The sequence below is a fragment of the Idiotropiscis lumnitzeri genome, unplaced genomic scaffold (genome assembly GCF_059441095.1).
Source record: "Idiotropiscis lumnitzeri isolate Australia: NSW breed Sydney's pygmy pipehorse unplaced genomic scaffold, RoL_Ilum_1.0 HiC_scaffold_31, whole genome shotgun sequence".
NCBI lineage: Eukaryota > Metazoa > Chordata > Actinopteri > Syngnathiformes > Syngnathidae > Idiotropiscis > Idiotropiscis lumnitzeri.
In genome coordinates this window covers 1,075,591-1,090,490 of record NW_028283569.1, presented here as the reverse complement: position 1 = coordinate 1,090,490, position 14,900 = coordinate 1,075,591, and positions in this window count along the sequence as shown.

Genomic DNA, 14,900 nt, shown 5'->3' with positions numbered 1-14,900 from the left:
CATTTCTATCTCTGCATTTCATTCCATTTCTGGCCTACCTTAATACTAAAACAAAAATGCTCTTTCAAAAATTAAAACTATCTAAAACTAGTGATGGCAAAATGAAGCCCCATAAAGCAGCCAAGCCCTGCAGGGAAATACTTCACACACGAATGGGCTTCGAGATGCTTCATTTTTCTTGACTACGCCATCCCATGGACAGAAAAATGTATAACATGCTTGGTGCATGCAATAAAATGGTGAGCTGTAAATCATGCTCTGCCCACCAAACAATATGTATTTGAAGAGTGATTTTAATTGTTCTGTTTTACTTTGTCTTCTAACTTCTCCAATATTCAGACAGCTCCGCCGAGACCAACGTTTCACCCCCACACTGATATAAAATGGACCCAACCGTTTGGGTCTCTTTCCAAATTTGGTACCAAAGCCTCCCCCACAGTGCGGCAGCTATCTTGAATTGGCCCGTTCCCAGAAAGTTTTACTTCATTCAGTGTCATTCAGTATTATTCAAAATCTTTCAGTGTCATTCCAAATCATTCAATGTCATTCACAATCTTTCCACATCCTTCCACCTTCCATCGTTCAGTGTCATTCCACATTCTCTTTCATATATAACATAACATAACAATAACATAATCCTGGGTCAGCAGACACCTAATTAATGTGTTAATACATGATACATTTTTCTATAAGCAACCCTTATGATTGTAACGTATTTTTAATTCTTTCTAGGCGGGAACTGTCCGAACAAAAAATTCATGCAATTTGTAATTAGACACTTTGTCATACAAAAAGTCACTCAGGGCAAGAGAAAAAAAATTGTCACTTGCCCAAGTTGGGCAAGTAATTTGGCCACTCGGGCAAGGCAAATTTTAGTGGCACTTGCCCTATGGGCAAGCAGTTTTTAAAGTTAACTTCGAACCCTGTGATGGTGTCTTGTGACCTGTCTTTATCAGCTGATGTTCCATGAAGGCGTGCCTTACCTGTCACAAGAATGAAGGCAAGTCACGCCCCCCGCTGTCCATTCACTCCGCCAAGACGCTGCTCCAGGTGGTAGAGAGGATGAAGGCTCCCTTGTCTCTGTTCATGGTTTTTATGCCTCGCTTGCAGATCTCAATGGCCTCTCTGATCCAGCGCTGTAGTTTGTTCTCTTCTGTGCGGATGACCCTGCCCTTCTCCCGGTCCATGATGTGGTTTTCCCTTTTGCAGTGGTCAGTGATTGCTGATTTGTAATGTTCATGTTGTGCTTGTTCTTTTACTGCTCTGATTTTTTAATTTTTTTGACAGGTAAGTCACACCCTCATGGAACATCAGCTGATAAAGACTGGTCTCAAGACACCATCATGCGACACTCTGAAGAAGGCGAAAGACTCGCTGAAACATGTCAGGTAAAAAATTAACCTAAAACATAAATGTCTGCTTTTAATGAATCAGTCAAATATCAATAATAAGAAGACAAAATGAACCTAATACAAATAAATGAATGCTTAATAACTCCCCTGCACATGCTCCTAAAAATCCAAACCTTCACCTGTAAATAAAACGTCCCGACCTGAAGACATCTTAATGTTCTTATTTTGTTTTACACACAGCGCCGCCAAGTGGAATCAAAAATTTGTTTTTATTTAAATTTTCACGTACTGCACGGTGCCCTTCTGACGAATCCGACTGAAAATTAGTCAGAAAAGACTCAAGACAATGATCTTACTCTCTGCCGAATTTTGTGACGTTTTGGCAAAAGGCGTGGCTATTACGGTGCTGAAAAGTCCGATTGTACTTTGTGACAACAAAAGCTCCGGCAACATGACTCAGATGATCCTATCTTCTCGAAGTTGTACACATTTGAGGATACTTCAGCCCTGAAGACTTCTACCAACTTATTTTTTATCGTAGTAGTAGCGCCACCAACTGGTAAAAGCTAATACAAGTTATTTTCTTGGATGTTTTTCTCCGTGCAACTCAACAAGGTCGCCCTCATATATGCTCGGATTACTGTTTCGGCCATGAGGATGTCACAATACGAAATTCGTCCTTTTTCGTGAAAGGTTGTGGGAGTGGCATTGCACTGTTCGGCAATAAAACAACGCTGATTATGAGGTTGTAAATATGAACGACAACTCGTGAAACTTTACACACACATCAGGCCGAGCAAATTTATCAATATTTTATACGTTAGTTGTGCAGCTTTTTTGAAATGGCTCGCCATGGCCCTCGAGAAATGTTCAAAAAAGCAACCCTGGTTGAGTGTTTCACCTCGCCTTTTGTAAATTTTATGGAGTACAGTGAACCCTCGGTTATCGCGGTTAATGGGGACCGAGACCACCCGCGAAAACTGAAAATCCGCGAAGTAGCGGCACACCTTCAAAAATGCTTAAAAAAAATACAATATATATAATAAATATATAAATATATATATATATATATATATATATATATATATATATATACGGGGAGAGAGAGAGTGAAATTCATGTTATAACAAAAAAAACAAATTATTATTAAAACATATTATTTTTTAATTCCCCAGCCATTCTTTTTGTATTTATTTAATTACTCCGACTTTTACCTGCTGGTACGCCGTCCGGTGTACCCTGTGAAATGAAAGTTGGCATTCTTTATTTATTTATTCATTTATTCATTCATAACTGACAGCCTCGCGCTCCGCTCGTGCCCGGGCGGAAGAGGTGCTCCAATTCGGCTTAACTGTGACACACGCCCGCCCTCCTCCCCCGGAACTTCCATTCGGTTAAACTTAGGGGCCGCTTGGCACCGCCCGTGCCCGGGGAAGGTGCTCCTCTTCGGCTTACTGTGACGCGAGCATGCCCTCCTCCTCCGGAGCTTCCATTCAGTTAAACTTAGGGGCCGCTTGAAACCGCCCGTGCCCGGGGAAGGTGCTCCTCTTCGGCTTACTGTGACGCGAGCATCCCCTCCTCCTCCGGAGCTTCCATTCGGTTAAACTTAGGGGCCGCTTGGAACTGCCCGTGCCCGTGGAAGGTGCTCCTCTTCGGCTTACTGTGACGCGAGCATGCCCTCCTCCTCCGGAGCTTCCATTCGGTTAAACTTAGGGGCCGCTTGGCACCGCCCGTGCCCGGGGAAGGTGTTCCTCTACGGCTTAACTGCCACGCACGCCGGCCGGAGCTCTGGTACGGTCCAAACCGCGCGAAACGTCGCCACCGATCGTGTCCGGGGGAACGTGCTCTTCTTCGTCCACTCTCCTCTTCGCCCACGCTCTTCTTCGGCGCACGCCGGCCGTCTAACCGCTCCAGCGCCCCGTCGTGCCGCTCGGCGAAACTACAATGCCCCCGAATATTTTTTAGACCCGCGAAGCACTGAACCCGCGAAAGGTGAACCGCGAAGTAGCGAGGGTTCACTGTATGTATAAGACCAAGACCTACAAAAAAGTCTCTTGGAGCAATGAGCTAGGTTTTACAGGAAGTCGGCCATTTTTAATTTCCTTAAAAGGGGGCGGGTCACCACAATGGACTTTGTGTAGAAATTATTATTGGGGCCCGAGCAGCGACGGCGGCGAGGTCCCTATTGTTTTTGTAGAAATTATTATTAGGGCCCGAGCAGCGACCGCTACGAGGTCCCCATTGTTTTTGTGGAAATTATTATTATTTTTATTATTATTATTAGGGCCCGAGCAGTGACCGCTGCGAGGTCCCTATTGTTTTTCTAGAAATTGTTATTAGGGCCCGAGCTGCGACGGCTGCGAGGTCCCTATTGTTTTTGTAGAAAATATTATTACTTTTATTATTAATAATATTATTATTATTATTATTAGGGCCTGAGCAGCGACCGCTGCGAAGTCCCTATTGTTTTTGTAGAAATTATTATTATTATTATTTTTCCGATTGTTCGATCGCATTTTTGACCCCCGAAACATGCACAAAAACTCACCAAACTTGGCAGTCTCATCGGGCATGGCGAAAAATTTGATATTTTAACGTCTAATATGAACAGGAAGTGAGTTATGAATTTTTGAAAGTCCGACTTTTGCCCTTTTTTGCATGTTTACAGGGGTCATTCTTTTGCACCCTGATCCTAAAGGCTTCATCTGATTGCCTTAAAATTCTGTCTGTAGCATCTGAAGACCTGGGACAAACACTGGGGCTAAAATTTTTTGTTTCCGAAATACTATATGACAGGGGCGGGGCTTCAAAGTTTTCACTTAAGATTTCCTTCGCCGCAATGGACAAAATGCTTAATAACTCTCCTGCACATGCTGCTAAAAATCCAAAACTTCACATGTACATAAAGAGTCTGTACCTGAAGACATCTATATGTTTATATTCAGTTATACACCTTGCGCCAATCAATATCATTTTTTACATTTTGACGTACTGCACGGTGCCCTTTTAACGAATCTGATTGAAAATTGGCTAGAAAAGACTCAAGACATTGATCTTACTCTATCCCTATTTTTGTGACTTTCCTTCGAAGGGCGTGGCTATTACGGTGCCGCAGAGTCTGATTATTCTCCGTGGCAACAAAAGTTCCTGCAAAATGATTCAGATGATCCATCTTCTCGAAATTTTTCACATTTGAGGATATTCAGGCCCTGAAGACGGCTGCCAACTTATTTTTGATCGCAGTGGTAGCGCCACCAACTGGTTAAAACAAATACAAATTATTTTCGTTGATGTTTTTCTCCGGGCAGGTTAACAAAATCTACCTTATATTTGCTCGGATGAGTGTTTAGGCCTTGAGCATGTCACAATACAAAAGTCTTTCGCCTTCTTCAGAGTGTCACATGATGGTGTCTTGTGACCCGTCTTTATCAGCTGATGTTCCATGAGGGCGTGACTTACCTGTCACAAGAATGAAGGCAAGTCACGCCCCCCGCTGTCCGTTCACTCCGCCAAGATGCTGGTCCAGGTGGTAGAGAGGATGAAGGCTCCCTTGTCTCTGTTCATGGTTTTTATGCCTCGCTTGCAGATCTCAATGGCCTCTCTGATCCAGCGCTGTTGTTTGTTCTCTTCTGTGCGGATGACCCTGCCCTTCTCCCGGTCCATGATGTGGTTTTCCCTTTTGCAGTGGTCAGTGATTGCTGATTTGTAATGTTCATGTTGTGCTTGTTCTTTTACTGCTCTGATTTTTTTCATTTTTTTGACAGGTAAGCCACACCCTCATGGAACATCAGCTCAAGACACCATCATGCGACACTCTGAAGAAGGCGAAAGACTCGCCGAAACATGTCAGGTAAAAAATTATCCTAAAACATAATTGTCTGCTTTTAATGAATCAGTCAAATATCAATAATAAGAAGACAAAATGAACCTAATACAAATAAATGAATGCTTAATAACTCCCCTGCACATGCTCCTAAAAATCCAAACCTTCACCTGTAAATAAAACGTCCCGACCTGAAGACATCTTAATGTTATTATTTTGTTATACACACAGTGCCGCCAAGTGGAATCAAAATTTTTTTTTTATTTTAATTTTCACGTACTGCACGGTGCCCTTTTGACGAATCCGACTGAAAATTAGTCAGAAAAGACTCTAGACAATGATCTTACTCTCTGCCGAATTTTGTGACGTTTTGGCAAAAGGCGTGGCTATTACGGTGCTGAAAAGTCCGATTGTACTCTGTGGCAACAAAAGCTCCAGCAACATGACTCAGATGATCCTATCTTCTCGAAGTTGCACACATTTGAGGATACTTAAGCCCTGCAGACATCTACCAACTTATTTTTCATCGTAGTAGTAGCGCCACCAACTGCTAATAGCTAATACAAGTTATTTTCTTGGATGTTTTTCTCCGTGCAACTCAACAAGGTCGCCCTCATATATGCTCGGATGACTGTTTCGGGCCATGAGGATGTCATAATACGAAATTTGTCCTTTTTCATGAAAAGTTGTGGGAGTGGCATTGCACTGTTCGTCAATAAAACAACGCTGATTATGAGGTTCTAAATATGAACAACAACTCGTGAAACTTTACACACACATCAGGCCGAGCAAATTTATCAATATTTTATACGTTAGTTGTGCAGCTTTTTTGAAATGGCTCACCATGGCCCTCGAGAAATGTTCAAAAAAGCAGCCCTGGTTGAGTGTTTCACCTCGCTTTTTGTAAATTTTATGGAGTACAGTGAGCCTTCGGTTATCGCGGTTAATGGGGACCGAGACCACCCGCGAAAAATGAAAATCCGCGAAGTAGCGGCCACCTTCAAAAATGCTTAAAAAAAATATACAATATATATAATAAATATATAAATATATATATATATATATATATATATATATATATACGGGGGGAGAGAGAGAGACAGAGAGTGAAATTCATGTTATAACAAAAAAAACAAATTATTATTAAAACTTATTATTTTTTTATTCCCCAACCATTCTTTTTGTATTTATTTAATTACTCCGACTTTTACCTGCTGGTACGCCGTCCGGTGTGCCCTGTGAAATGAAAGGTGGCATTCTTTATTTATTTATTCATTTATTCATTCATAACTGACAGCCTCGCGCTCCGCTCGTGCCCGGGCAGAAGAGGTGCTCCAATTCGGCTTAACTGTGACACACGCCCGCCCTCCTCCCCCGGAGCTTCCATTCGGTTAAACTTAGGGGCCGCTTGGCACTGCCCGTGCCCGGGGAAGGTGCTCCTCTTCGGCTTACTGTGACGCGAGCATGCCCTCCTCCTCCGGAGCTTCCATTCGGTTAAACTTAGGGGCCGCTTGGAACCGCCCGTGCCCGGGGAAGGTGCTCCTCTTCGGCTTACTGTGACGCGAGCATGCCCTCCTCCTCCGGAGCTTCCATTCGGTTAAACTCAGGGGCCGCTTGGAACCGCCCGTGCCCGGGGAAGGTGCTCCTCTACGGCTTAACTGCCACGCACGCCGGCCGGAGCTCTGGTACGGTCCGAACCGCGCGAAACGTCGCCACCGATCGTGTCCGGGGGAACGTGCTCTTCTTCGTCCACTCTCCTCTTCGCCCACGCTCTTCTTCGGCGCCCGCCGGCCGTCTAACCGCTCCAGCGCCCCGTCGTGCCGCTCGGCGAAACTACAATGCCCCCGAATATTTTTTAGACCCGCGAAGCACTGAACCCGCGAAAGGTGAACCTCGAAGTAGCGAGGGTTCACTGTATGTATAAGACCAAGACCTACAAAAAAGTCTCTTGGAGCAATGAGCTAGGTTTTACAGGAAGTCGGCCATTTTGAATTTACTTAAAAGGGGGCGGGTCTCCACAATGGACTTTGTGTAGAAATTATTATTGGGGCCCGAGCAGCGACCGCGGCGAGGTCCCTATTGTTTTTGTAGAAAATATTATTACTTTTATTATTATTATTATTATTATTATTATTATTAGGGCCTGAGCAGCGACCGCTGCGAAGTCCCTATTGTTTTTGTAGAAATTATTATTATTATTATTTTTCCGATTGTTCGATCGCATTTTTGACCCCCGAAACATGCACAAAAACTCACCAAACTTGGCAGTCTCATCGGGCATGGCGAAAAATTTGATATTTTTTAACGTCTAATATGAACAGGAAGTGAGTTATGAATTTTTGAAAGTCCGACTTTTGCCCTTTTTTGCATGTTTACAGGGGTCATTCTTTTGCACCCTGATCCTAAAGGCTTCATCTGATTGCCTTAAAGTTCTGTCTGGAGCATCTTAAGACCTGGGACAAACACTGGGGCTAAAATTTTTTGTTTCCGAAATACTATATGACGGGGGCGGGGCTTCAAAGTTTTCACTTAAGATTTCCTTCGCCGCAATGGACAAAATGCTTAATAACTCTCCTGCACGTGCTGCTAAAAATCCAAAACTTCACATGTACATAAAGAGTCGGTACCTGAAGACATCTATATGTTTATATTCAGTTATACACCTTGCGCCAATCAATATAAATTTTTACATTTTGACGTACTGCACGGTGCCCTTTTAACGAATCCGATTGAAAATTGGCTAGAAAAGACTCAAGACATTGATCTTACTCTATCCCTATTTTTATGACTTTCCTTCAAAGGGCGTGGCTATTACGGTGCCGCAGAGTCTGATTATTCTCCGTGGCAACAAAAGTTCCTGCAAAATGATTCAGATGATCCATCTTCTGGAAATCTTTCACATTTGAGGATATTCAGGCCCTGAAGACGGCTGCCAACTTATTTTTGATCGCAGTGGTAGCGCCACCAACTGGTTAAAACAAATACAAATTATTTTCGTTGATGTTTTTCTCCGGGCAGGTTAACAAAATCTACCTTATATTTGCTCGGATGAGTGTTTAGGCCTTGAGCATGTCACAATACGAAAGTCTTTCGCCTTCTTCAGAGTGTCACATGATGGTGTCTTGTGACCCGTCTTTATCAGTTGATGTTCCATGAGGGCGTGACTTACCTGTCACAAGAATGAAGGCAAGTCACGCCCCCCGCTGTCCGTTCACTCCGCCAAGATGCTGGTCCAGGTGGTAGAGAGGATGAAGGCTCCCTTGTCTCTGTTCATGGTTTTTATGCCTCGCTTGCAGATCTCAATGGCCTCTCTGATCCAGCGCTGTTGTTTGTTCTCTTCTGTGCGGATGACCCTGCCCTTCTCCCGGTCCATGATGTGGTTTTCCCTTTTGCAGTGGTCAGTGATTGCTGATTTGTAATGTTCATGTTGTGCTTGTTCTTTTACTGCTCTGATTTTTTCATTTTTTTGACAGGTAAGTCACACCCTCATGGAACATCAGCTCAAGACACCATCATGCGACACTCTGAAGAAGGCGAAAGACTCGCCGAAACATGTCAGGTAAAAAATTAACCTAAAACATAATTGTCTGCTTTTAATGAATCAGTGAAATATCAATAATAAGAAGACAAAATGAACCTAATACAAATAAATGAATGCTTAATAACTCCCCTGCACATGCTCCTAAAAATCCAAACCTTCACCTGTAAATAAAACGTCCCGACCTGAAGACATCTTAATGTTATTATTTTGTTATACACACAGTGCCGCCAAGTGGAATCAAAAATGTGTTTTTATTTTAATTTTCACGTACTGCACGGTGCCCTTTTGACGAATCCGACTGAAAATTAGTCAGAAAAGACTCAAGACAATGATCTTACTCTCTGCCGAATTTTGTGACGTTTTGGCAAAAGGCGTGGCTATTAAGGTGCTGAAAAGTCCGATTGTACTCTGTGGCAACAAAAGCTCCGGCAACATGACTCAGATGATCCTATCTTCTCGAAGTTGTACACATTTGAGGATACTTCAGCCCTGAAGACATCTACCAACTTATTTTACATCGTAGTAGTAGCGCCACCAACTGGTAAAAGCTAATACAAGTTATTTTCTTGGATGTTTTTCTCCGTGCAACTCAACAAGGTCGCCCTCATATATGCTCGGATGACTGTTTCGGCCATGAGGATGTCACAATACGAAATTCGTCCTTTTTCGTGAAAAGTTGTGGGAGTGGCATTGCACTGTTCGGCAATAAAACAAAGCTGATTATGAGGTTCTAAATATGAACGACAACTCGTAAAACTTTACACACACATCAGGCCAAGCAAATTTATCAATATTTTATACGTTAGTTGTGCAGCTTTTTTGAAATGGCTCGCCATGGCCCTCGAGAAATGTTAAAAAAAAGCAGCTCTGGTTGAGTGTTTCACCTCGCTTTTTGTAAATTTTATGGAGTACAGTGAACCCTCGGTTATCGCGGTTAATGGGGACAGAGACCACCCGCGAAAACTGAAAATCCGCGAAGTAGCGGCGCACCTTCAAAAATGCTTAAAAAAAATATACAATATATATAATAAATATATATATATATATATATATATATATACGGGGAGAGAGAGAGTGAAATTCATGTTATAACAAAAAAAACAAATTATTATTAAAACGTATTATTTTTTTATTCCCCAGCCATTCTTTTTGTATTTATTTAATTACTCCGACTTTTACCTGCTGGTACGCCGTCCGGTGTGCCCTGTGAAATGAAAGGTAGCATTCTTTATTTATTTATTCATTTATTCATTCATAACTGACAGCCTCGCGCTCCGCTCGTGCCCGGGCAGAAGAGGTGCTCCAATTCGGCTTAACTGTGACACACGCCCGCCCTCCTCCCCCGGAGCTTCCATTCGGTTAAACTTAGGGGCCGCTTGGCACCGCCGTGCCCGGGGAAGGTGCTCCTCTTCGGCTTACTGTGACGCGAGCATGCCCTCCTCCTCCGGAGCTTCCATTCGGTTAAACTTAGGGGCCGCTTGGAACCGCCCGTGCCCGGGGAAGGTGCTCCTCTTCGGCTTACTGTGACGCGAGCATGCCCTCCTCCTCCGGAGCTTCCATTCGGTTAAACTTAGGGGCCGCTTGGAACCGCCCGTGCCCGAGGAAGGTGCTCCTCTTCGGCTTACTGTGACGCGAACATGCCCTCCTCCTCCGGAGCTTCCATTCGGTTAAACTTAGGGGCCGCTTGGCACCGCCCGTGCCCGGGGAAGGTGCTCCTCTACGGCTTAACTGCCACACACGCCGGCCGGAGCTCTGGTACGGTCCGAACCGCGCGAAACGTCGCCACCGATCGTGTCCGGGGGAACGTGCTCTTCTTCGTCCACTCTCCTCTTCGCCCACGCTCTTCTTCGGCGCACGCCGGCCGTCTAACCGCTCCAGCGCCCCGTCGTGCCGCTTGGCGAAACTACAATGCCCCCGAATATTTTTTAGACCCGCGAAGCACTGAACCCGCGACAGGTGAACCACGAAGTAGCGAGGGTTCACTGTATGTATAAGACCAAGACCTACAAAAAAGTCTCTTGGAGCAATGAGCTAGGTTTTACAGGAAGTCGGCCATTTTGAATTTACTTAAAAGGGGGCGGGTCACCACAATGGACTTTGTGTAGAAATTATTATTGGGGCCCGAGCAGCGACCGCGGCGAGGTCCCTATTGTTTTTGTAGAAAATATTATTACTTTTATTATTATTATTATTAGTGCCTGAGCAGCGACCGCTGCGAAGTCCCTATTGTTTTTGTAGAAATTATTATTATTATTATTTTTCCGATTGTTCGATCGCATTTTTGACCCCCGAAACATGCACAAAAACTCACCAAACTTGGCAGTCTCATCGGGCATGGCGAAAAATTTTATATTTTTTAACGTCTAATATGAACAGGAAGTGAGTTATGAATTTTTGAAAGTCCGACTTTTGCCCTTTTTTGCATGTTTACAGGGGTCATTCTTTTGCACCCTGATCCTAAAGGCTTCATCTGATTGCCTTAAAGTTCTGTCTGGAGCATCTTAAGACCTGGGACAAACACTGGGGCTAAAATTTTTTGTTTCCGAAATACTATATGACGGGGGCGGGGCTTCAAAGTTTTCACTTAAGATTTCCTTCGCCGCAATGGACAAAATGCTTAATAACTCTCCTGCACATGCTGCTAAAAATCCAAAACTTCACATGTACATAAAGAGTCGGTACCTGAAGACATCTATATGTTTATATTCAGTTATACACCTTGCGCCAATCAATATCAATTTTTACATTTTGACGTACTGCACGGTGCCCTTTTAACGAATCCGATTGAAAATTGGCTAGAAAAGACTCAAGACATTGATCTTACTCTATCCCTATTTTTATGACTTTCCTTCAAAGGGCGTGGCTATTACGGTGCCGCAGATTCTGATTATTCTCCGTGGCAACAAAAGTTCCTGCAAAATGATTCAGATGATCCATCTTCTGGAAATCTTTCACATTTGAGGATATTCAGGCCCTGAAGACGGCTGCCAACTTATTTTTGATCGCAGTGGTAGTGCCACCAACTGGTTAAAACAAATACAAATTATTTTTGTTGATGTTTTTCTCCGGGCAAGTGAACAAAATCTACCTTATATTTGCTCGGATGAGTGTTTAGGCCTTGAGCATGTCACAATACGAAAGTCTTTCGCCTTCTTCAGAGTGTCACATGATGCTGTCTTGTGACCCGTCTTTATCAGCTGATGTTCCATGAGGGCGTGACTTACCTGTCACAAGAATGAAGGCAAGTCACGCCCCCCGCTGTCCGTTCACTCCGCCAAGATGCTGGTCCAGGTGGTAGAGAGGATGAAGGCTCCCTTGTCTCTGTTCATGGTTTTTATGCCTCGCTTGCAGATCTCAATGGCCTCTCTGATCCAGCGCTGTTGTTTGTTCTCTTCTGTGCGGATGACCCTGCCCTTCTCCCGGTCCATGATGTGGTTTTCCCTTTTGCAGTGGTCAGTGATTGCTGATTTGTAATGTTCATGTTGTGCTTGTTCTTTTACTGCTCTGATTTTTTTCATTTTTTTGACAGGTAAGTCACACCCTCATGGAACATCAGCTCAAGACACCATCATGCGACACTCTGAAGAAGGCGAAAGACTCGCCGAAACATGTCAGGTAAAAAATTAACCTAAAACATAATTGTCTGCTTTTAATGAATCAGTCAAATATCAATAATAAGAAGACAAAATGAACCTAATACAAATAAATGAATGCTTAATAACTCCCCTGCACATGCTCCTAAAAATCCAAACCTTCACCTGTAAATAAAACGTCCCGACCTGAAGACATCTTAATGTTATTATTTTGTTATACACACAGTGCCGCCAAGTGGAATCAAAAATTTGTTTTTATTTTAATTTTCACGTACTGCACGGTGCCCTTTTGACGAATCCGACTGAAAATGAGTCAGAAAAGACTCAAGACAATGATCTTACTCTCTGCCGAATTTTGTGACGTTTTGGCAAAAGGCGTGGCTATTAAGGTGCTGAAAAGTCTGATTGTACTCTGTGGCAACAAAAGCTCCGGCAACATGACTCAGATGATCCTATCTTCTCGAAGTTGTACACATTTGAGGATACTTCAGCCCTGAAGACATCTACCAACTTATTTTACATCGTAGTAGTAGCGCCACCAACTGGTAAAAGCTAATACAAGTTATTTTCTTGGATGTTTTTCTCCGTGCAACTCAACAAGGTCGCCCTCATATATGCTCGGATGACTGTTTCGGCCATGAGGATGTCACAATACGAAATTCGTCCTTTTTCATGAAAAGTTGTGGGAGTGGCATTGCACTGTTCGTCAATAAAACAAAGCTGATTATGAGGTTCTAAATATGAACGACAACTCGTAAAACTTTACACACACATCAGGCCGAGCAAATTTATCAATATTTTATACGTTAGTTGTGCAGCTTTTTTGAAATGGCTCGCCATGGCCCTCGAGAAATGTTAAAAAAAGCAGCTCTGGTTGAGTGTTTCACCTCGCTTTTTGTAAATTTTATGGAGTACAGTGAACCCTCGGTTATCGCGGTTAACGGGGACCGAGACCACCCGCGAAAACTGAAAATCCGCGAAGTAGCGGCGCACCTTCAAAAATGCTTAAAAAATATATACAATATATATAATAAATATATATATATATATATATATATATATATATATATATACGGGGAGAGAGAGAGTGAAATTCATGTTATAACAAAAAAACCAAATTATTATTAAAACGTATTATTTTTTTATTCCCCAGCCATTCTTTTTGTATTTATTTAATTACTCCGACTTTTACCTGCTGGTACGCCGTCCGGTGTGCCCTGTGAAATGAAAGGTGGCATTCTTTATTTATTTATTCATTTATTCATTCATAACTGACAGCCTCGCGCTCCGCTCGTGCCCGGGCAGAAGAGGTGCTCCAATTTGGCTTAACTGTGACACACGCCCGCCCTCCTCCCCCGGAGCTTCCATTCGGTTAAACTTAGGGGCCGCTTGGCACCGCCCGTGCCCGGGGAAGGTGCTCCTCTTCGGCTTACTGTGACGCGAGCATGCCCTCCTCCTGCGGAGCTTCCATTCGGTTAAACTTAGGGGCCGCTTGGAACCGCCCGTGCCCGGGGAAGGTGCTCCTCTTCGGCTTACTGTGACGCGAGCATGCCCTCCTCCTCCGGAGCTTCCATTCGGTTAAACTTAGGGGCCGCTTGGCACCGCCCGTGCCCGGGGAAGGTGCTCCTCTACGGCTTAACTGCCACGCACGCCGGCCGGAGCTCTGGTACGGTCCGAACCGCGCGAAACGTCGCCACCGATCGTGTCCGGGGGAACGTGCTCTTCTTCGTCCACTCTCCTCTTCGCCCACGCTCTTCTTCGGCGCACGCCGGCCGTCTAACCGCTCCAGCGCCCCGTCGTGACGCTCGGCGAAACTACAATGCCCCCGAATATTTTTTAGACCCGCGAAGCACTGAACCCGCGAAAGGTGAACCGCGAAGTAGCGAGGGTTCACTGTATGTATAAGACCAAGACCTACAAAAAAGTCTCTTGGAGCAATGAGCTAGGTTTTACAGGAAGTCGGCCATTTTGAATTTACTTAAAAGGGGGCGGGTCACCACAATGGACTTTGTGTAGAAATTATTATTGGGGCCCGAGCAGCGACCGCGGCGAGGTCCCTATTGTTTTTGTAGAAAATATTATTACTTTTATTATTATTATTATTAGGGCCTGAGCAGCGACCGCTGCGAAGTCCCTATTGTTTTTGTAGAAATTATTATTATTATTATTTTTCCGATTGTTCGATCGCATTTTTGACCCCCGAAACATGCACAAAAACTCACCAAACTTGGCAGTCTCATCGGGCATGGCGAAAAATTTGATATTTTAACGTCTAATATGAACAGGAAGTGAGTTATGAATTTTTGAAAGTCCGACTTTTGCCCTTTTTTGCATGTTTACAGGGGTCATTCTTTTGCACCCTGATCCTAAAGGCTTCATCTGATTGCCTTAAAATTCTGTCTGTAGCATCTGAAGACCTGGGACAAACACTGGGGCTAAAATTTTTTGTTTCCGAAATACTATATGACGGGGGCGGGGCTTCAAAGTTTTCACTTAAGATTTCCTTCGCCGCAATGGACAAAATGCTTAATAACTCTCCTGCACATGCTGCTAAAAATCCAAAACTTCACATGTACATAAAAAGTCTGTAC